The sequence below is a fragment of the Leopardus geoffroyi genome, chromosome C1 (assembly GCF_018350155.1).
Source record: "Leopardus geoffroyi isolate Oge1 chromosome C1, O.geoffroyi_Oge1_pat1.0, whole genome shotgun sequence".
Taxonomy (NCBI): domain Eukaryota; kingdom Metazoa; phylum Chordata; class Mammalia; order Carnivora; family Felidae; genus Leopardus; species Leopardus geoffroyi.
Window position 1 is genome coordinate 147,935,434 of NC_059328.1, and position 21,744 is coordinate 147,957,177.

General features: G+C 39.7%; 2 long non-coding RNA genes across 3 annotated transcripts in view; one reads left to right on the plus strand and one right to left on the minus strand.

Moving 5' to 3' along the window:
• The window catches only part of LOC123598958, a 45,946-nt gene that overhangs the window by 21,595 nt on the left and 2,607 nt on the right, over positions 1-21,744 (minus strand). The window lies entirely within an intron of this gene.
• LOC123598960 overlaps positions 124-21,744 on the plus strand; it is a 44,822-nt gene continuing 23,201 nt past the window's right edge. The window contains exons 1-2 of the long non-coding RNA XR_006712898.1: positions 124-278; positions 994-1,078. This is a non-coding gene — a long non-coding RNA (uncharacterized LOC123598960). The remainder of the gene's footprint in view (positions 279-993; positions 1,079-21,744) is intronic.

The window sequence follows — 21,744 nt, forward strand, 5'->3', positions numbered from 1 at the left end:
CCTGCAGGTAGGGAACAGCTTATCACCCTTATCCCATGCCCCGGTGGCTTATCCATTAATGTATTTTTATTCAACAAGCATTCAGTAAACATTTACCAGATTCCAGGCTTTTTGTAAATTGCGGAGGCCCAAATCTCCTCAGCCAGCTTTCCTCCAACCTCAGCCCCGGCATATTAGGGTATTTGCTCGTTTTGTGGGATTTTCACTCCTGGATCAGCTCAAAATCTGAAGAGAAGAGGTATGGGGGGTGAACAGTCCTGAGCAGCATTTGGTCAAGGGTAGGTGAAAGGGTGAGGGCCTGTGAGAATCCATAGCCAGCTGTTCAACCAGAGATGGGGGGGCTTCTGCCCTCTGCCAAGCACCTAATTGAGAAGGGGCACTAAGTATTACAGGCACTAAATAAGAAAGAACACAGGTTTTTGCAAGAACTGTTCTCAGAGATTGTACTCATTTGGAAGGAATGCTTGGACAAGTGGGATGGGCAGTGTCAGGGGCAGGGGCAGTGTGGGACCACCCACTGGGTAGGCTTTGGAGACAGAAAATGTTAAAGACTATTTTTGTGCCTCTAGTTGTCCACATGGGTGAGGTCCTGACCAGAGCTGAGCTTCTCAGGAATGTAACTGAGGCACTGAGGACACCCCACATTTCTTCCCTCTCGGTTTACCTGATGTAGCACGTAGTCTGTACTCTAAGTCAAACAAGTACTTAAGGAATATTGGTTTAGAGGTGCCTGGGTGGCTCAGTCAGGTAGGTGTCCGACTTCGGCTCAGGTCATGATCTCATGGTTTGTGTGTTTGAGCCCCACATCAGGCTCTCTGCTGTCAGCACAGAGTCCGCTTCAGATCTGTCTCCCTCTAGCTCTCTAACCCTCTCCCACTTGCACACTCTTTCTCCCAAAAACAAATAGACATTTAAAAAAGAATACTGGTTTAAAGGGGTGCCATTTATTAGCTATCCAAATTCCTGATTCCATGTTTAACCATATTCTTCTAGTCTCTCCAGGACCTGAACCATCTGAGTGGCTTGAAAAGGACATCGGAAAGCTGCATGAGGACCTGAGAGGTGTTGGGAAATAGAGGTGAGCCCCCACCCAATTTCAACCCCTGCCCATCTCCCAGCTAACCAGAGCAGACTCTTTACAGATGTGATGTGAATGAATGTGACCTCTGCCATCCATTTTCCACTGAAGCCCCTCCCCTCCTTCAGGCGTCAGTGCTGGTGGAGTGAGCCCTGACAATTTAGGTCTCCCCGGTGTGGCTCCAGACATTCTGCTTGCCCACCCCCATCACAACTTAATTGTTTCGTGTTGGATCCCCTTAGGGCTTCATTAGTGACTTTTACCGGAGTATCATATTCTACAATAATGGTGGATTATGGCTCAATGTCCAGCTTCTTCCTCAGAGGGAGACAAAGAGGTGAAAAGGAAAGCATGAGAGATAGTTTATTTCAAAGGAATATATCTGGCATGGTAGGCTGTGGGACAGGTGGAGAGTGATTTACGGGCTTGTGCCACCTGACAGTGCACCCTGCAAATCACAGTTGGGGGATAATAACTTCCCCATTCATGCCGCGGCCCTGCTCTCTTCTTTTAGTCTCATGAGTTACGTTCCGTGTTGTTCTCAGGTGCAGTGCAAACCAGAGGACAACAGGTCTTGTGTCCTTTCCCCCATTTTCCTTTTTAAATTTCTTCATCTGTTTGTGGCCCAGTGTTTCTTAGTAGCAGAGAATGGTTTTTCAGGCTCTGTTCGTTTTCAGGTGAGATACAGTAGTGAGTTTTTCCCCTACTGTGAACGACAGGTGTATGGAAATCGTAGTTGGAGAGAACCGGAGGCAGCGATCAGAGGCTCATATACCCTGCAGGAAGTAGGAGCAGCGAGCCCTTGGACCGACTCATGTCTTTGGGATCTAAAGCCATTTCAAAAATCAGTCTGTACGAGAATAGTCATCAGCTTTCATTTAGAATTCTAAAGTGAGCTGGGAACTATTACCTGGAGGGAAGAAGTTTGTAAATGTTTTCCATTAGTTTCTTCTGATTATATGTTAGAATTCAAATGTATTTGTTTAAGGCCTAAATCCTATGGAAAGTGTTCACTTGCAAGAGACTCCAGCAAAATGGCTCTTATGTGGTATTATTTATTCGGACCAGCAAGCCCCATTGCAACTTGAGACAAGCGTGCCCTTGATTTCAGGTTCTTCCCTAACAGCAGTGATTTATTATTTTTTATTTCTAATAGTCAATATCTTCGATTTCCTCAATTTCCTTTTTCTCTTTTCTTCCTGATCGGAGAAGTGAAAATATTAAGAATGATAGGCAATAATGGAGAGTAGGGGGCTTTAGGCTTTGTTCCTGACAAAGAAATTTAGCGAAGAGATTTAGCTGGGAAGATTCATGAGGAATAAACACCTTTGTGGACTGAGGCTTTCCGTGAGCATATTCTGACATAGAGCATCTCCTGCAGACAGAAAACTTATTATTTTCTCTAGTCTGCATTTTGAAGAACTGTGTGAACTGTTAGCAACTATTTGCTAAAAGCCTAGAGGTAGAGACTCGAAAGTGAAGATTAGGAGGTGAACAATTTGGTTCCAATTTGTTTACATGGATTACTTGGCTAAGTTGGGTTTTCTTTTTTTTTACCTTCCTTCATGCTACTTTATCCTGTCCTTGCTTTCCAATAAGGTAACAGATGAAAAGTGCATTGGCTCTAACTAAAATTCCAGTCTCTGAAAGAGATCTTAGAATAAGAAGGATCTGGCATTTGCTGAGTGAACAAAGAGGACAAAAATTCTATTCGTCAAGAAATTTTTTTTAAAATGAGTTTGTATTTGCTGCTATCAAATGTAAAGATGAAATTTGAATAAGTGTGGCCATCAGAGCAGCTATTACAGGTGATAAGCTATTAAAATTTATTGTGGGAACTCCCAGGAATATATTTATAGAATATCCTTCATTTGATCGCAACCTAACTTGGTTAACTAATTTTTTTCTATGGAATTTATAAACCAAAGATGATTTTGTGTACTTCATATTTAAATCAACTTTAATGATCAGTGAGATTCCTCTGTCAGATGCTGGAAAGGAAGGAGCTTGGGGACAGAATCCAACTGGGCTGTGCTGAGGGCATATTGAAGAATATGAACTGAATGTGAACTATTAGAGGGAATAAGTAAAATGAAATAACAAATTTTACTTGGAAAGGAAACAATGATTACTACTTTCTACCAAGCCCAGTGTTATTCAATACAACATTTCATTGAGTCTTCACAAAACCCAGCCAGTATGATACTATTATTCCCATTTCATGGGAGTGAAATGTAGGTACATTGAAATGTATGTATGTTGCCCAGTGGTCCTGGCATACACATCCTCTAACAAGAAATCATGCATTCTAGGGGCGCCTGGGTGGCGCAGTCGGTTAAGCGTCCGACTTCAGCCAGGTCACGATCTCGCGGTCCGGGAGTTCGAGCCCCGCGTCAGGCTCTGGGCTGATGGCTCAGAGCCTGGAGCCTGTTTCCGATTCTGTGTCTCCCTCTCTCTCTGCCCCTCCCCCGTTCATGCTCTGTCTCTCTCTGTCCCAAAAATAAATAAACGTTGAAAAAAAAATTTTTTTAAAAAAGAAATCATGCATTCTTTTTCCTAATCCACAAGGCCTTCTATGTAAATGTCCTATGTGAATGTCCCTGCAGTGGATAATTCATCTTCTAGCTACCAAAATATAGCGATTGGGTTAAGGGTGCCAGTTTTAGCAAATACAAATATAGGACATCCTGTACATGTCCTAAATATTCTATGGGAAAGTTTTTTTCCATTAAAATTATTTTAAGTGTGGTAATACACATGTAACACAAAATTTACCATACTGAAAATTATTCGTTGTTTATTTGAAATTCAGATTTAACTAATGTGCTATATTTTATCTGGTAACTCTATATGGGGGATCATGAGCATTTACTGAGCGGGAAAAGACTGAAGGAAAAAGCAGACAAGAAACTGGAACCCAACAATGAGCCTAGAGTCCAATGAACAGCAATGAATCTTCGTAAGGAAAAAAAAGGTGCACCTTACTTACCCCATTTGCACATGCAGCTGTTGGAAAAAGTATGAAGATAGAGACCCCAGAATGTGGGTAAACTTGGAAAAAGTGTACTTGTGGTAAACATCCAATAAACAGTGACAGAATTAAGGTCTGCTATTATCTAGAATGGATTCAGTTTATTACCTAGAATAAGATATACCATTATATCCCTAATGGCTAATGCTCTGGATACCGACAGCAGTCACTCGTTATATAGGTATGGCACTACTAAGTTAAGAGCACAAACTTTGGAGTGATATTAGCTGCCATGTATTATCTCTGTCACTTTGATTGTGTTACATGATATCTTTGGGCTTCAGTGTCTTTATTTGTGCAATAGAGTTGATATTACTCTAAGAGTTATTTTTACTCCATAAATGGCAGACATGGCTTTTCTTCATCATCATCATCATCATCATCATCATCATCTAGAATGGGAGTTGGTAAACATTTTCTGTAAAGCCTCAGATGGTAAATACTTTAGGTTTGATGGGTCATAATGTCTCTGTTACAGTTACTCAACTCTGCCCATTGTAGTGAGAAAGCAGCCACAAACAATACACACAAGAATGGCTATGGCTCTGTCCAATGAAACTTCATTTACAAAAATAAGCATTGCGTCAGATTTGGCCTGTGGGTTATAGTATACCAATTCCTGATTTAAAGCGGGGATCCTCAGTCTCCCAAATCTCATTATCATGGGGAAGGAAGGAAAGAGGTGCTTTGGAAACTGGTGGATAAGTGTGAATTTATCTCTGACAGGGCATCAGTTGTGTGTGGTGAATGGCAACTGCACTCTCTCTCTCTCTCTCTCTCTCTCTCTCTCTCTCTCTCTCCACACACACACACACACACACACACACACACACACATACACATACATATGTGTGTATAAGAATAATGTGTATATGTATATACATATATATGATCTTATTTTTTAGAGCAGTTTTAGATTCACAGCAAAATTGAAGGGAAGGTACAGAGATTTCCCATATTTTCCATGTACCCACATATGCATAACCTCCTTACCAACATCTCCCATCAGAGTGGCACATGTGTTATAATGATGAACTACCAACTCATAATATCATAACCCAAAATTCATAGTTTACATTAGGGTTCACTCTTGGATTTGTACATTCTTTGAGCTCGAACAAGCATGTATCCATCATTGGACATGTATCCATCATTATGGATATCATACAGAGTATTTTCACTACCCTAGAAAGTCTCTGTGCTCTGCATATTCATCCTGCTTCCCAACCCTCAACCCCTGGAAACTACCGATCTTTTACTCTCGCTATAGTTTTGCCTTTTTCAGAATGTCATGTAGTTGGAATCACATAGTATATACAGACTTTTCAGATTGGCTGTTTTAGCTTTGTAATATATATTTAATGTTTCTCTATGTCTTTTCATGGCCTGAAAGCTCAGTTATTTTTAGTACTAAATAATAAGCCACTGTTTGGATGTACCACAATTAATTTATCCATTCACCCACTGAGGGACCTTTTGATTGCTTCCAAGTTTCAGCAATTATGAATAAAGCTGCTATAAACATCTGTTCGCAGGTTCTTGTGTATATGTAACTTTTCAGCTCCTTTGGGTAAACATGAAGGAGCATGATTGCCAGATCAGTAAGAGTATGTTTAGTTTTTCGAGGAACTGCCAAACTGTCTTCCCTGTGGCTGTACCATTTTGCATTCCACCAGTAATGAATGAGAATTCCTGTTGCTCCACATCCTTACCAGCATTTGGTGTTGTCAGTGTTCTGGATTTTGGCCACTCTAAAAGGGTCTAGTGGTGTCTTATTGTTGCTGTAGTTTTAATGTTTATTTATTTATTAATCCATTTATTTTTGAGAGAGAGATTGGGCAGGGGAGGGGCAGAGAGAGATGAGGGGAGAGAGGATCTGAAGTGGGCTCTCTGCTTATGGCAGAGAAGCTCAAACTCACAAACCATGAGATCATGACCTGAGCCTAAGCCGGACACTAACCAACTGAGCCACCCAGTTGCCCCTCGTTGTTGTTTTAATTTGCATTTCTCTGATGACATATGGGTGTGAAACATCTTATCAGATGACATATGCTTTTGTTATTTGTATATCTTCTTTGGTGAGGTGTCTGTTAAGGCTTTTGGCCCATTTCTTAATAGAGCTGTTTTGTTATTGTTGAATTTTAAGGTTCTTTGATATTTTGAATAACAGTCCTTTATCAGATATGTCTTTTGCAAGTTATTTATTCCCAGTGCACCTTCCTTTTGAGAATTCCTGACCTAGAGGAATAAGGAAGAAACATGTAAGCTCTTTGTCAAAACCCTGAAGGAAAAAGTTGAATTTTATGCACTTTTGTAACAATATCTAACATGTACTGGATGCTTGTTGTGTGCTGGCAACTGTGATAGGAATTTTATGTACATTATCTGATTTAGTACAGCTCAAACTCTAAAAAGAACAAGTAGTATGACTATCCCTACTTTGCACATGGGGAAACTGATATTTGGAAAGATCCGCATGATCACACAGTTAGCCAGAGTTTAATTCATGGAGTCTGACCCCAGTGTCTGGATGCTTGACTCCCATACCATATTACTAGCACCTTGTACTGGGCCTGGTTCAGTACTGTTCCATGGTTATTTGTAGAAGGGAATGAATTAATATATGAAGCTATAGCTCACAGTTCTTCCAGGGAATTTTAAGCATTTTACCCACAAGTTGTTGAACTCATTACCATTACTTTTGAAGGCTGAAGGATTTACCTTCTATAAGTCAAATGTGGAGAGCTGGGCATAGACAGATGAAGGTCTTTTTAACCGGAGGTAGAAATAAATAGTGAAGAAAATAATAGAGTATTATTCCAAAGAAGGTGTTTCGTTTACTAGGTTTGATGGGACAGTGTATCTGCTGTAAGCATTTGCACAATTTCACTCTGACTTACAGCAAAATATTAGTAGCTGTGTTGAGTAAAGATCTGTATATGCAGGAAAGCAACAAAAAGGAAAAATGCAGGTTTGCAAGTCCTAGTTTACTTTCTCATGGTTTTGTTTATTTGTTTTGTTTTCTTAAAGAAGAAAATTCTTATAAAGTATGGGAAAGAAAGTAAATATTGTATTTCTCTGTGTGCTTTGGAGAGTCGTGGGCTTTGCATATTGAAGGTCATTTCTCGCTGGTAACATGAGATTGTGCTGAAATTGCTGTATTGGGACATGCAGAAATGTGAGGCAATCAAAAATGTGCAAACCATCCCAAACCCAGTGACTTGTAGGAGTCTAGTGTGTGCTTAGGGGAGCTTTAGGGGTTAGGCTTTGTAGCTTTATCACAGCCTTCTCCAGAAACATCACCACTGGTATTTTAGTTGACTCCTCTCATCCCCATAAGCAGTCAGTGAATTTCACATTACATTGGGTTAAGAACTTTTCCATCAAAAATTATTTTAATTGTTATAAAATACATGAAACATAAAATTTACCAGTTAATACTTTTTAAGTGTACAGTTCAGTGGCATTAAGAACATTCACAATGTTATACAACTATTACCACCATCCATCTCTGGAACTTTTATGGTCTTGCAAAATTGAAACTGTACTTATTAAACAACTCCCCATTCAACCCCTAGAAACCCCCATTCTACTTTCTGTTTCTATATGTGTGCTATTCTAGGTACCTTATGTAAGTGGCATTATATAGTAGTTGTCCTTTTGTGTCTGGCTTTATTTAACCTCATGTCCTCAAAGCTCATCCATATCATACCATGTATCAGAATTTCATTCCTTTTTAAGGCTGAATAATAGTCCATTATATATATATACCACATTTTGCTTATCCATTTATCTGTCAAAGTACATTAAGGTGGCTTCTGTCTTTTGGCTATTGTGAATAATGCTACTGTGAACATGGGTTGGGATAATGATTCCTCTCTTTTTATTTTTTTGTTTTAGAGAGAGAGAGAGTGAGTGTGAGTGGGGGAGAGGGGAAGAGAGAGAGAGAGAGAGTCTTAAGCAGATTCCACACTCAGCATGGAGACCAATGTGGATCTCAATTCCATGAATCTGGGATCATGACCTGAGCAAAATCAAGAGTTGGACGCTCAACCAACTAAGCCACCCAGGCACCCCAAGACTACTGATTTCTTAACATTTTTTTTCATTTGAGTACAATTGACAATGATACATTAGTTTCAGGTGTACAATATAGTGATTCAGCTTTTCTATATGTTATGCTCACCACAAGTATAGCTACCATCTGTCACCATGCAATACTATTACAATACCATTGACTATATTCCATATGCTGTGGCTTTTATCCCCACGACTTATTCATTCTATAACTGGAAGCCTGTATCTCCCACTCCCCTTCACCCATTTTCCCACCCCGCCTTCCCTCTGGCAACCATCATGGACTAATAACTTTTACACAACACTGTGCTAAGCTCTATAGAGAGGAAACACAGAGGCAGCTCTCTAAGAGTTTCTGTTTTAAAGTAACATCAGGGTGCCTTGATGGCTCAGTTGGTTGAGCATCTGACTCTTGATTTCAGATTGGGTCATGATCTCATGGTTCATGGGATTGAGGCCCACATCAGTCTTCATGCTGACAGTGAAGAGACTGCTTAGTCTTTCTCTCCCTCTCTTAGACTCTCTCTCCTTCTCTCTCTCTGCTCCTACCCTACTTACATGTGCATTCTCTCTCTTTCTGTGTGTGTGCGTGTGTGTGTGTGTGTTAAAAAATTTTAAAAAATTTAAGAATTAAAAAAAAAGAATTGCTTTAAAAAATGAAATAAGATAAAGTATTTATATTTATCCAGAAAATATAAAACCCAACTCTTAATTCCTTTATTTGACATTTATTGAGAGCTTACTATGCACTTTTGCGTGCTAAAGAATTTAGCATGGTCCAAAGAGAAGTTCTGGCCTCTGCCTCTGACTTCTGGGAGGCAATATCTGAGCCTTTGGAAAGTTATGCCTAATAAGAGTGTCTTTGTTTGCTTGAGGCCTTTGGGTCATACTGGATTTAACAATCTATTCGGTCTAACAGTGTATTTATAATGGGGGCCACCTACATTCATATAAGTTTTAGGATGGGGCTGGCTAGGCTAGTAAGGTCAACAGTGTGGCTTAATGTCAAGAAGTGAGGGCAATCCTGGGGGCTTTATACTCTAATTTTATACTTGTCCTAACTTCTTATACCTAGGTGTTGTGTTAGGCATTGAGTGTGTGCTACTAAATACAACACAATTTCCTCAAAGCAAGGGAAGGGAGACGGCAGATTTCCAAGTGCTGAGAACAGAGTGTTGGAAGTACTGAGGCATGAAATAGCATGGTGCATTTCAGAAATGGCAAGGAGTTTGGCACAGCTGGTCTTATTTTGCTTTCATATTTTTCTGTCTCAGTGAATGACATATTCATCCATCCAGCTAGTCATACCAGAAACCTAGAAGTCATCCTTGACTTCCCTTTCATTATTTTAACTTCACGAAATATACCATTAATTTTACTTTCTATACCTCTCAAATATCCACTCCCCATCTCCTCCACCATTACTACCACCACCACCCTGGTTTATGATACCGTCAGGCTCCACCTGGATTGCTGTAGTAGCCATCTAACTAGGGTACAAAACCCACCTCATCTCTGACAATCCATTCTCCACACTGTAGCCAGAGTGATCTTCTGAAAGTACATATTTGATGATGATGTTACTCATTCCTCCCCCACAAACTTTTAATATCTTTTATAGTTTCCCATTGTCATTAGGGAAAGACAGAATCTTTGGTCTGGTTTCAAGGTTGTGTGGGGTCTGGCCCCCAATTTCCCTCACCAGCACCTTCCCACGTCACACTCACCTCACCCCACTTCACTCAGGAAGCTGATAGGAAGAAGAGATTTGTGGGCACAATACCCATGAAAAAGAGAGAAAGGAAGTTGCTCAGGCCAAGCAAAGATTCACTGATTAGAGGTCAGAAAGGTTATGGAAAAGAGATGAGTAGAGGGATGTAAATGAAGAGGACAAGTACAGAAGGTCCCAAAGTCAGCCGAGGACTATCAAAGCAAATGACCCTGTTATTAGGTAAACTGTTAATTATCAGTCATTGAGGAGATCTTCAGTAAACAAAAAAACAACTATCTAGCTGGTTGTAAGATCATAGATCCCCTCCAAAATGCCAACCAAGATGGAAAAACACATGGTAGGGGAACTCTGCACTTACAAAATTTGTTGCCCAGCTCTAGCCATTTAGTGTACTTGACCATCAAGTAACCAAGCTGGTGCTCTCATTCGGCTTCATATTGGACACAAATGCCTATCAGTATTTCAATTATGAGGCTATTTGATTGATGGCTAGGATAACTGGCTATTCATCAATTTTTAATTGAACTAGACCATTAAACTCTTTGAGCTTCTCTTGAGTGTTTTCCCATGTGAGGTCATGTTTTAACATAAGCCACATATCATATCTTGGCAGCAAGGCATGACCAACCTTGAGCACCTGGCTGGCACAAAGATAGGTTTTAGCAACTGACTTTGGCTATGTTAGGCAATAAGGTAAATGTATATAAACCTTGTCTAGAGAGGCTGTATACAGAGTACAGTTTTGTTGTTGTTCAAATGTAGGCTACTTACTTGATATATAACTTTAGGTAGCTTTTTAATATCCCCAAGACTCAATAGCTGCAAAGTGGGAGTAACAAAGTCTGCTTCAAAAGATAATTGTGGGCAGAAACAAATGAACAAAGGAAAAAAAGAGAGAAACCAAAAAAAAAAAAAAAAGACTCTTAACTATAGAGAACAAACTGATGGTTAACAGAAGGGAAGGTGGGTGGGGAGTGGGTGAAATAGGTGATGGGGATTAAGCAGTGCACTTCTCATGACAAACACTGAGCAATGTATAAAATTGTTGAATCACTATTTGCATGCTTGAAACTGATATAGCACTGTATGTTAACTATATTGGAATTAAGATAAAAAACTTAATAAAATCAAAAAGTAAAGAAAAATTAAAAATAAAAATGAGAAATGGAGATGTAAAAATAAGATAATTTGGGGGAGAAATGAGATAATATTTTTGTAACGTCTTCGGTACAGTGTCTGACACACAGAGTTCCGGAGAAGGCACACTCCGCTTTCTGTACCCATCTTCCTAATATGGCTTCCTCTTTCACCTCCAACCTTTTTCTTCCCCTCAGACATGTATGTCTTTGTCTGATACCTAGCTGTTCATGGCTCCTAAATTCAGCCTTCTATCCAGGCTTCTCATCCTTCAAATGCTCCAAACCAAAATAGCTTCTTGCTTGTCACCACTCATCAAAGTTCCCATTCCTGAAATTCTGACCTCAGCCGGATGTTAAGAAAAAACACTTTGATTGGTTGGTTAAATAAGTCGATTATAAAGTGTAAATTAATTAGTATATGTCATTAATACATGTGATTTTGGTCAAGCATATCTTGCGGTGTGTGTTTGTGTGTAGGTGTAGGAATTTCCCCATTGCTTGTGTCCAACCTGAGGCTGTAGAGACTAGGAGAGCAGGCTTTGGAATTAGCCTGCTAATGAATCACATTCCGGCTCAGTTTCATATTAGCTATGTGACTTTATGCAAGTTACTGCAGCCTCTTCAACCTACATAGGTCAAATAAAATCATAGGGTGAAATGAGATGATTCATACAATACACTTTGAAGAGTGCCTGGTGCACGGTAAGCTGCCCAGTAAATGTTAGCTATCATGATAGTTGATCATCAAAGCAGTCATCCCCCCTGTCTCTGTCATTCCACCTCTGCTTTGAATCTCAGAGAAGGTAGGACTCAATGTGATACTTCTTTCTCAAAAGTCTCCTAGTAATGAGAAGAGCATTTCCTTTTGTTTCGTCCGTGACCAGAGACCAAAATTCCAGGAACTCAGCATCTAAGCAGAATGTCATTTCAAGGTTTGTGCTATGGACTGAACTGTATACCCCTGTTCCCCAACTCACATATCAAAGCATTAACCACCAATGTGATGGTATTTGGACATGGGGACTTTGGGGGTAATTAGGTTTAGATGAGGTCATGAGAGTGAAGTCCTCGTGATATTAAGTGCCCTTATAAGAATAGACACCAGAGAGTGCACTCTCTCTTTCTGCCATGTGAGGACATGGCAAGCAGGTGCCATCTGCAGCCAGAAGGAGGGCCCTCACCTGGAACCAGGTATGCTGGCATCCTGATCTCAGACTTCCAGCCTCTAGAACAGTAAGAAAATAAATGTCTGTTGTTTAAGCCACCTGGTCTATGGCATTTTGTTACAGCAGCTCAAGCAGACTAATACAGTTTGAGTGATAAGATGATCTTATAACTATCCAAGTATAAAATGTCAGAACCTTTCAGTGACCTGGTAGAAACTTCCTAATAAAGCTAAAGCTTTATTCATTGACATGTGATCTCGTTCACTACATTAATTATAGTCACAGTCTAAAACCCCAGATGACTTTTAGATGAATCACAAAATTGTTTCCTGAGCTGGATAAGAACTTAGGAGTCATTGATTTACCTTCTCATGTGGCAGATGAGGTCACTGAGGCCTAGAGTGGTTAAAAGCTTTAGCAGAAGCCACATAGCTGGAGTCAAGTTCTCTCCCTCTGAGACCAGTGTCCTCTCCACACAAGGCCTTGGTGTACATCATCAGTCACAGGGAGGCCCTGGTGAGGCTGTAGAGATGAATGAGTTCAAACCGGAGCTCCTAGGGAGTGCAAAGATTTCCTTTCCTGCTCTTCGTCTGTGGTGTTAAACTTTTATTTGCACTGTACCTCAGAGATGCAAAGAAATCATGGCTTGTTTTCTATAATGGGTCTAAACTTCCTCCTGAGCCCCCTCCAACCCCCTCAGTGTGAGAGATGGGGGTACAGGGAGTGGTAGGTTTGAGACAGTGGGTGGTGACACCTATGTTTGCCGTCAAACAGTATCACTGTCTCCCCCACTTAGTCTCTTTTAGATCATTTGTCTTACTTGGGTTTGGTCTTTCGGGTTTCTTCCATTCCTGCTGCTTCTTCTCAAAATGGAGAACACTTGACTCTGTGTGTGCAAGTTTGTGTGCTGTTCTGTGATGCTAAGTCTGGTCCTTCACTGGTGTCTGCTGAGTTACGCCTGGACCTGCATCACCTTGGGGTGCAAGATCAGGTAATTTGGTCCTATTCCAGGGCTCCGCTAGTCTGTAAATTCTTTCTGTGGCCCCTGTCCCTTCCCTAAAGCACCTGGGAGCTTTGGATCCTCCAGACCAAAGATGGGCATACTATGGCCCTCTGTCCAAAGCCTGTTTTTGTAAATAAAGTTTTACTGAAACATGACCATGATCATTCATTCACACATGGACTGTGGCTGCTTTCATACCACTTTTGAGTAGCTGTGAAGAAGACTGTGTGATTCACAATGTCAAAAATATTACTGCCTGGCTCTTTAGAGAAAAAGTTTGCTGATCACTAGTCTAGACAATGCTGTCCAATAGAACTTTCTGCAATGTTGGATATGTTTTTTATCTGTGCTTTTCAGTGCAGTGGCCAACACCTACACACAGGTATTGAGCACTTGAAATGTGGCTAGTACAACCAAGGAACCATATTTAAATTTCATTTAATTTTGGTAACTTGAAATTTTATTTTAAATAACCCTAGTGTCTAGTGGTTTTCTTTTTTATGGCTGAATAATATTCTATTGTATATAGATACACCACATTTTTTTTTTTTTAAGAGAGAGCGTGAGTGGGGGAGAGGGGCAGAAGGAAAGTGAGATAGAATGTTAGGCTGGCTCAGCACAGAGCCTGCTCAGCACAGAGCCTGACACGGGGCTCAATCCCATGACCCTGGGATCGTGACCTGAGCTGAAATCAAGAGTCAGACACTCAACTGACTGAGCCACCCAGGCACCCCTATACCACATCTTCTTTACCCACTCATCTACTGATGGACACTGGGCTGCTTCCATAATTTGCCTATTGTAAATAATACTACTAAAAACATACGGGTACATGTATCTCTTTGAATTAGTGTTTTTGCATTAATGTTTTTGTAATTTTCACCCAGTAGTGTGATTACTGAGTCATAGGGGTGTTCTATTTTTCACTTTTTGAGAAACCTCCATATATTTTCCACAGTGGGTGCACCAGTTTACATTCTCATGAACAGCACTCAAGAGTTCCTTTTTTTTTTTTTTTACATTATTGCAACACTTGTGTTTTCTTTTTATTTTCGTCATTCTGACAGGTGAGAGGACATCTCTCATTGTGGTTTTGATTTGCATTTCCCTGATGCTGAGTATGTTGAGTATATTTTCATGTGTCTGTTGTCCATCTGTATGTCTTCTTTGGAGGAATGTCTGTCCAAATCTTCTGCCCCTTTTTAAATTAGATTATTTATATTTTTAGTGTTGAGTTATATAAGTTCTTTATGTATTTTGGATACTAACCCTTTATCAGATATATCATTTGCAAATATCTTCTCCCATTCAGTAGGTTCTCTTTTAGTTTTGTTAGTTGTTTACTTTACTGTGAAGATGCTTTTTTTGTTGTAGCCCCAATAGTTTATTTTTGCTTTTGTTCCTCTTACCTCAGGAGACATAAGTAGAAAAATGTTGCTATAGTCAATGTCAGAGAAATTACTGCTTGTGCTCTCTTCTAGAATTTTTATGGTTTCACATCTCACATTATGTCTTTTAATCCATTTTGAATTTATTTTTGTGTACAGTGTAAGAAGGTGGTCCAGTTTCATTCTTTTACATGTAGCTATTCAGTTTTCCCAACACCATTTATTGAAGAGATTGTTTTCTTCCCACTGCATACTCTTTCTTCCTTGTCAAAGATTAACTGACCATATAATCATGGGTTTATTTCTGGGTTCTTTATTCTGTCTCATTGATCTGTGTGTCTATTTTGTGCCTTGCCTATTTTCGAATGAATAAAAAATGGGATTATACCTCATACTTTGATGTTTTAAAATGAACAAAGCTCCTTCCCTACTGGGGGTGAAGATAGAAAAGGCCAGAGGAGATAAAGGCTATAGACCTCTTTCCTTACAGCGGAACGAAAATTATAAAGAACGTGGAATCCCACTCACATCATGGATTAAAAAAAAACAAAGCTTTAACAAGTTAAATGATGACCCATTGCTGGAAGAGAAGATGTATAAACCCACATGCCCTGTTTCCAACATTCTAATTTTTCCCCCATTCTTTATTTGATCATAAATACTGCAACTCAAATTAATTTCGGAAATTTGTGTATTTGCTTAAAATTTCAATATCTATGACTTCTGGAGGTGTCTTTTATTTTATAATAAAATAATTAGGTTGTGGATATTACTTAAATTTTTATTTGGAATTAACTAGAAGGTTTTCTGAATTATGTTTCACCTAGCATTTTTAAGCTGCAATTGAAGTTAAATTAGGCTTCTTTCTTAGAAAACAAAAGGGTATTGGCAAATAAAGTTTTGGAAGATTTATTTTAAATGAATTAACACATAGCAAAGCATATCATCAGCCATGAAGTATTCTGCATTAATAAGGCATTGCTACTATGATCATTATCAGCAATCCTGGAAAAACTTTGTAATACAGTTTTCTTTCTCACCTTGCCAAGAGTGTGAAATTATTTAAGATTTGGAAATCGCCTAACACTTAGTTACTTAATGAAAATAGCATAGATTTCCCATTTTGGTAAAGCGATAAGAAGGTGCATAACCTCATCAGAAGGAGAGTGATAGCTTTGAAAACACAGGAGAAGGGATAAAGGGGGAATCAATGAAATTGTTTTTATAGTAGTAATTATAGATTGCGAAGTGCTGATCTGGTTGCCAGAGATTGTGAATGAGATTATGCATGAGGGCACACTTACTATCAGGGTAGTTCACCCAATGACAAACAAGTCTTGATAAGCTCCTGGGTATTTTCTTGCTATCAAGGATTACCTGAACACATTTCTTTCAACAATCTCCTGATTCTATGCAAATGAGCAATGTCTATGCAATTCATACAGCCCAAATTTAATGCAAACGTTTCAGACAAATCAACATTTAAGATAGGTTTATTTATTACTTCCACTCTGCCATCTGTTTGAATATGACAGAGATGGGATCAGGGGACAGAGTAGCTAGTTTAAGCAGGCTGTTTCATTTCTCTGAGCCTTGGTTTTGTCATCTGTAAGATGAAGCAGATAGATGGTCCAGGATCACAGACGATCCCAGGGACCCGGCGTGTATCTGTGTGAAGCCTGCCTGCTCTGGCTAAGACACTGGGAGTTACTGAGAATTTGGTTAGCCAGAAGGCCTTCCTTAAAGCACTCACATTCAAAATGTTTAAGTTCTTTCCTGTCCTGGTTTGGTGAGCAGGCCTCTGGCTGGCTGCCTCTGGAGTGAACGATTGCTAAGATACAAGAAATCATGTTCCACGAACCCATATCTTTTCTTTTACGAAACTGCTTTTGATGTCCACCTGTGCAAGTTGTTACTGCATCTCAGGTTGAAATGTGCCCCTTTTTCTTGCTCTATGAAAACTAAGATGGGCCCTTTAGATAATTTTCTTATGTCAGGTAGCACAAGCTTAAGTTATGTTGGTGGGTGGTGCTGGAGAAAGATTTCAGGAGAATGAAGTTTACTTCCTGATTCCAGCGAGCTCTCTTGGTGGGTTCCCTCTTGGCAGGCAGCTTCTCCAGTGTCCGCAGGTGCACAGCTTCTCCAGTGTCCGCAGGTGCACAGCTTCTCTAGCATTTGGCTCTTGCAGCATGGGAGTCTCTTTATGCACTTGACTCCTGCACTGCACACAGCTACTCTAGTGCTACTGCAGTGCCGTGACTTCTTCAGCGCCCACTTTTTTTTTTTTTTTTTTTGCATTGGGAATGACTTCTCAAGCATCTGAATTTGGCACTGGATTAGGCACAATTTCTCCAGTGTCCAGTTCCTGGAGGGTGTGAAGCTTCTCCAGAGGCCAGCTTTTGCAGTGTGGGTGACTTCTTTAGCATCTATCTACTGTAGTGCATAGAACTTCTCCAGTACCTGGCTTCCACAGTACATCCTGGCCAAGCAGCTTCCCCTGGAAGTCTTTGTGCACATTTGTAGCAGAATACTTCTGGCAAGACACCTCCCTGTAAACAGCTTTTCATGATAGCCTAGAGGGAGGACTTCCAGTAGGTTCCACTAGTTGGGCACCACAGTGACCTCTCCAGCAATCTGTGAGCCACAATCATGCCCTCCAACAAGATCTGGAGCTTTAAGTGGAATGGCTCCTTCTTGGGTGCTCTACCTCAGCCCTAAGGGTAGCACCTAATCCTTAGAGCTGCTCTTTCCATGTTTGTTAGAGTTCTCTTCATTTCTTACTAGCTAGCCCCTTGTTACTCTGATCTATTCTTAGAGTTAGCCATTCTTTATATGAAATTGTCCCTTGTGTAAATTCCTGTGTGGTTTCTGTCTCATGAATGGACCCAAACTGAACTACCCTGGAGGTCTTGGTAGCTCTCCCATTTATGTTGGTGTCATTCAGATAGGGCATCCCTACCCATTCCAGGTAAGACATCTCTACCTATCTCTACCCAGAAATTAAACATCCCTTACAACAAAAGCTTAAGTCTTTTGCTTTGAGTGAAGACACCAACCTCCTTTAACAGATAAGATCTCTGAGAACAAGAAAAATTATACAGTTTCCTTATGATCACAAAGCCAGTTAATTATGGAGCTGGGACCAGAACTCTAGTAGCCTGATTCACAATCTGGTGCTCCTTCCTCTCTGCCACAGTGACATTATTCACCAAAAATATTAATTAAGCAACTATTTGCCTATGGCCCTACACATTTAATTAAAATGTAAAAAACTGATCCAAGATATGCTTGTTAGGTAGAAAAGGTTGGAGGAAGAGTGTGGAATTTAGGGTCAGAGACACATAGGCTATTCACCACTTAGGGAAGTAAGGCAAGTAGATGAACATTGTTGTAAAAAGGAAATATCTACTTTACAGGTTTGTTGTGAAGAGGAAACAAGACCACATACATGAAGCACTTGTCATCATCAGACACATTTAGGGAAACCAGAAAACTGAAAAAGCACTTGAATCATGCTGAATCCATTTCATTTTGCACAATTAGTTTTCCCACTTGCACATTTCTTTGATGTATATTTTACTTTATTTTTTTTTAAGATTATGAAAGGGCATGATCTTACTTATACCGACACAGTTATATGATTTTACACAAAGATACAAGTAGAGATACTAAACATGTCTTCAAGAAAGAGGGCACTTTTTGCTACAGGTATATGTTATAAAGCTTCATTGTCCCCCTCATCCCCCAGCTTTATTGAGGTAAGATTGACAGATGAAAATTGTATATATTCATGGTGTACAACTTGATGTTCTGACATACGTATATATTGAGAAAAATGACTATAATCAAACTAATTAATGTATTTATTGCCTCACCAAATCATTTCTGCCTTTTGTTCTCTCTTTTTTGGTGTGTGGTGAAAATCCTTCTTAGCAAATTTCAAGTATACAATATAGTATTGTTAACTATAGTGGTATTGCTGTACATTTGGTCTTCAGAACTTATTCATTTACCGTAATTAAGACTTTATACCCCTTGGGCACCTGGGTGGCTCACTAGGTTAATCATCAGACTCTTGATTTTGGCTCAGGTCATAATCTCAGTTTCATGAGTTTGGGCCCCGTGTCAGGCTCAGCGCTGGCAACGTGAAGCCTGCTTGGGATTCTCTCTCCCTCTCTCTGCCACTTCCCTGCTCGTGCTGTCTCTGTCTCTCTCAAATAAATAATTAAACTTAAAAAAAGAAGACTTTGTACCCCTTGACCAACATCTCCCCATTTCTCTCTCTCCCCAGCCCCTGGCAACCACCATTCTGCTTTCTCTGCATCTATGAGTCTGACTACTTTAGATTCCACAGATAAAGCAAAACCCTGTCATATTTGTGTTTCCATGCTTGGCTCACTTAGCATAATGTCTTTCCAGTTCATCCATATTGACACAGGTGGCAGGATTTACTTCATTTTTAAGGGTCAATAATATTCCAGTGTATATACTTACCACATTTTTGTCATGCATTTATCTGTCGATAGACACTTAAGCTGTTTCCATATCTTGGCTATTGTGAATAATGTTGCCATGAACATGGGAGTGCAGATATCTCTTCCAGGTCTTGATTTTATATCCTTTGGATATATACCCAGAGTTCCATGTATATTTTAAGAAAAATAGGTTTAAAAAGCTTTTCCAATTTTTCTCCTTTACTTGTGACTATTTCTGCTCTCAAATGATGAGTGTGCATCTAGCAAAGAAAGGTTGAGTGAGTTAGAATGAGTCACAGTCATTGAGAGAGGGGTGAGCTATATGCTGCCTGATTCATTGCTCTGCACACAGAATCAGGGTGTGTAAGTGTAAAGTTAACTGCATTCAGAAAAATGTAGCACAGGAATGACTTTCCTGTCTGTCAGGCACTATGTGTACAGAGATATCTGGGCTGTTCAGTGTCATTGCCACCTGTGTTTGAAGTCTGATTCTCCAAGGCAGAGTTCTGCTTAGGGACAGTACAGACACATAAACATGCCTGGCCTTAGCCCCATGGCTGTCCTGGAATCCCCCTTTTGGAGAATTCTTATTTGACAAAGAGATTCAGATTCCATGAACCACACATCATTTCACATTTCTCTATCTGCACGTTCCACAGTTTATTGTTTTTTGTGAGAGAGATAGAGAGTGCACACTGCACAAGCAGGGGAGGGACAGAGTGAGAGGGAGAGAGAGAGAGAGAGAGAGAGAACCTTAAGCGGGAACCTGATGCAGGACTCAATCTCATAACTGTGAGTCGAAATCAAGAATCTAACACTTAACCAACTGAGCCATTCAGGCACCCCTTCCACAATTTTTTAAAAAGGGTATGTTAAAATGGTATTAAGATAGTAATTGTCGTCCTTTATAATGGGCTTATTATAAACGAGATATTTAATACATATTTTTTCATTTTATCTTTCCAACACTCCTGTATGGAAATTACTATTATTTCCACTTTATAGGAAATAAGCAAACAAACTAAAGTTTGAAAAGATGATGAGCTTGCCCAACAATACACGGATCCATTTGGCATAAAAAGAATTATCTTTCCAGTACACCATATTGCCTTGGTAGGTGCCATTTGTTAGTCTACCATTATGAAACAAAACAGCATTCATATACTGTGATAGAATTGTGCTTACTTCTTCCTTCTACTTCCAGAGCCAAGAATATGGCTTTTCTCTGAATACAATGACTTTCCATTTATCCGCACACTGATTATACTCAGGGACAATGCATCATTTGGAATGTTGTTGGTCTATTTTTATAAATCTTGATGTTCTCCTCTCTTCAAGCTTATTAAAGTCATAGTTCTCTTTCCTAGCTAGCTCAACTCAAGTCAAAACTTGCTAAACATTGCAAACACTTTTTTTTTCCATTGCAAACGCTTTGAAAAATAATTGTGACACTTGTACCAAAATCCCAATCTCTGCATTTTGTTTCCCAGACTATGTCCCAATTAGTGTGTGAATGAAAGGATTAAGGCAAAGAAGTAGGGGATTCCAATCGGGACGGGACATCTCTCTAGTCCTGTTGGCCTGCCCCCTTCCCTTACCCTAAGAATGGAGAAAGAGCCAGGCTCTGACAAGAAGAGAGGGAAAATGTCCAGTAACAGGGGTTGTTAGGAAGCCACATGTTGTAGCATTTTAAAAGTATTCATTTAAAGGCATGTATTTTAAATTTTTCAAGTAACATTTAGTATTAATAGTGAGCTGTGCCTTTGTCCTATTATTCTAAATGTTGATTTGCAGTGTTGTTACACTTCAAATGAGTTACAGACATAAGAATCAAGCGTTACCAGGAAAATAAAGGAATAGATACATTCTCATCAAGTAAATCATAGAATATAGAATTGTGTGAAATGCTGACATTGTGGAAAAAAAAGAACATAAGTCCAAAAACTGCTTATGTCAATTCTTTAGTGCTTAACAGAGATAGAGGCTATTTTTAGTGCTTAACAAAAATCAAGCCTATTTTAAGAAAAACTTGTGGCCCTGAATGAACTAATTTCTCTGTACTGTTTTTTTTCTGCCACATTTTCCTTTTGCCTAAGGACCAAGTCAGTTTTAAAAATCTCTAATTTTTACAGTAGCAGCTTTGCTTATGAAACAAAGCATGTGTAAGCAACATGGAAAACTGAGCCACATGGCCATGTCTCTTAAAGTAAACAAGAGGAGTATTGTGTAAATGTTAATGGGTGAACTTTGAAAAATGAAAGAGCAAACCCTAGGTTTCAGAAATGAAGATCATCAGGTCATGAGCTGATGCGATCATGGCGCAGTGAGGATCAATCTTGGAAGAGACCCTTATGCCAATGTACAGGGGTTTTGCAGGATGCACATACATGGTCCTGACCTGCCAGAGGTGGGCTTTGGACCTGAAACCCCCATATTCAGCTGGGACTTTGGAAATTCTGTACCTTCAGTAAAAGAGAATATTCTAATGACCACTCTTGAAATGCAAATGAATTTTTTGTCAGCAAATGTGGATAGAAGCACAGTTTCTAGTGAGTAACTGAGACAAAGTATGATGTGTCATCGTAAAATGACAATTTATGCTAGCTACATGGTGCTGAGATCCTCAGATAGGAAATTGATATAAACCTGGTCCTA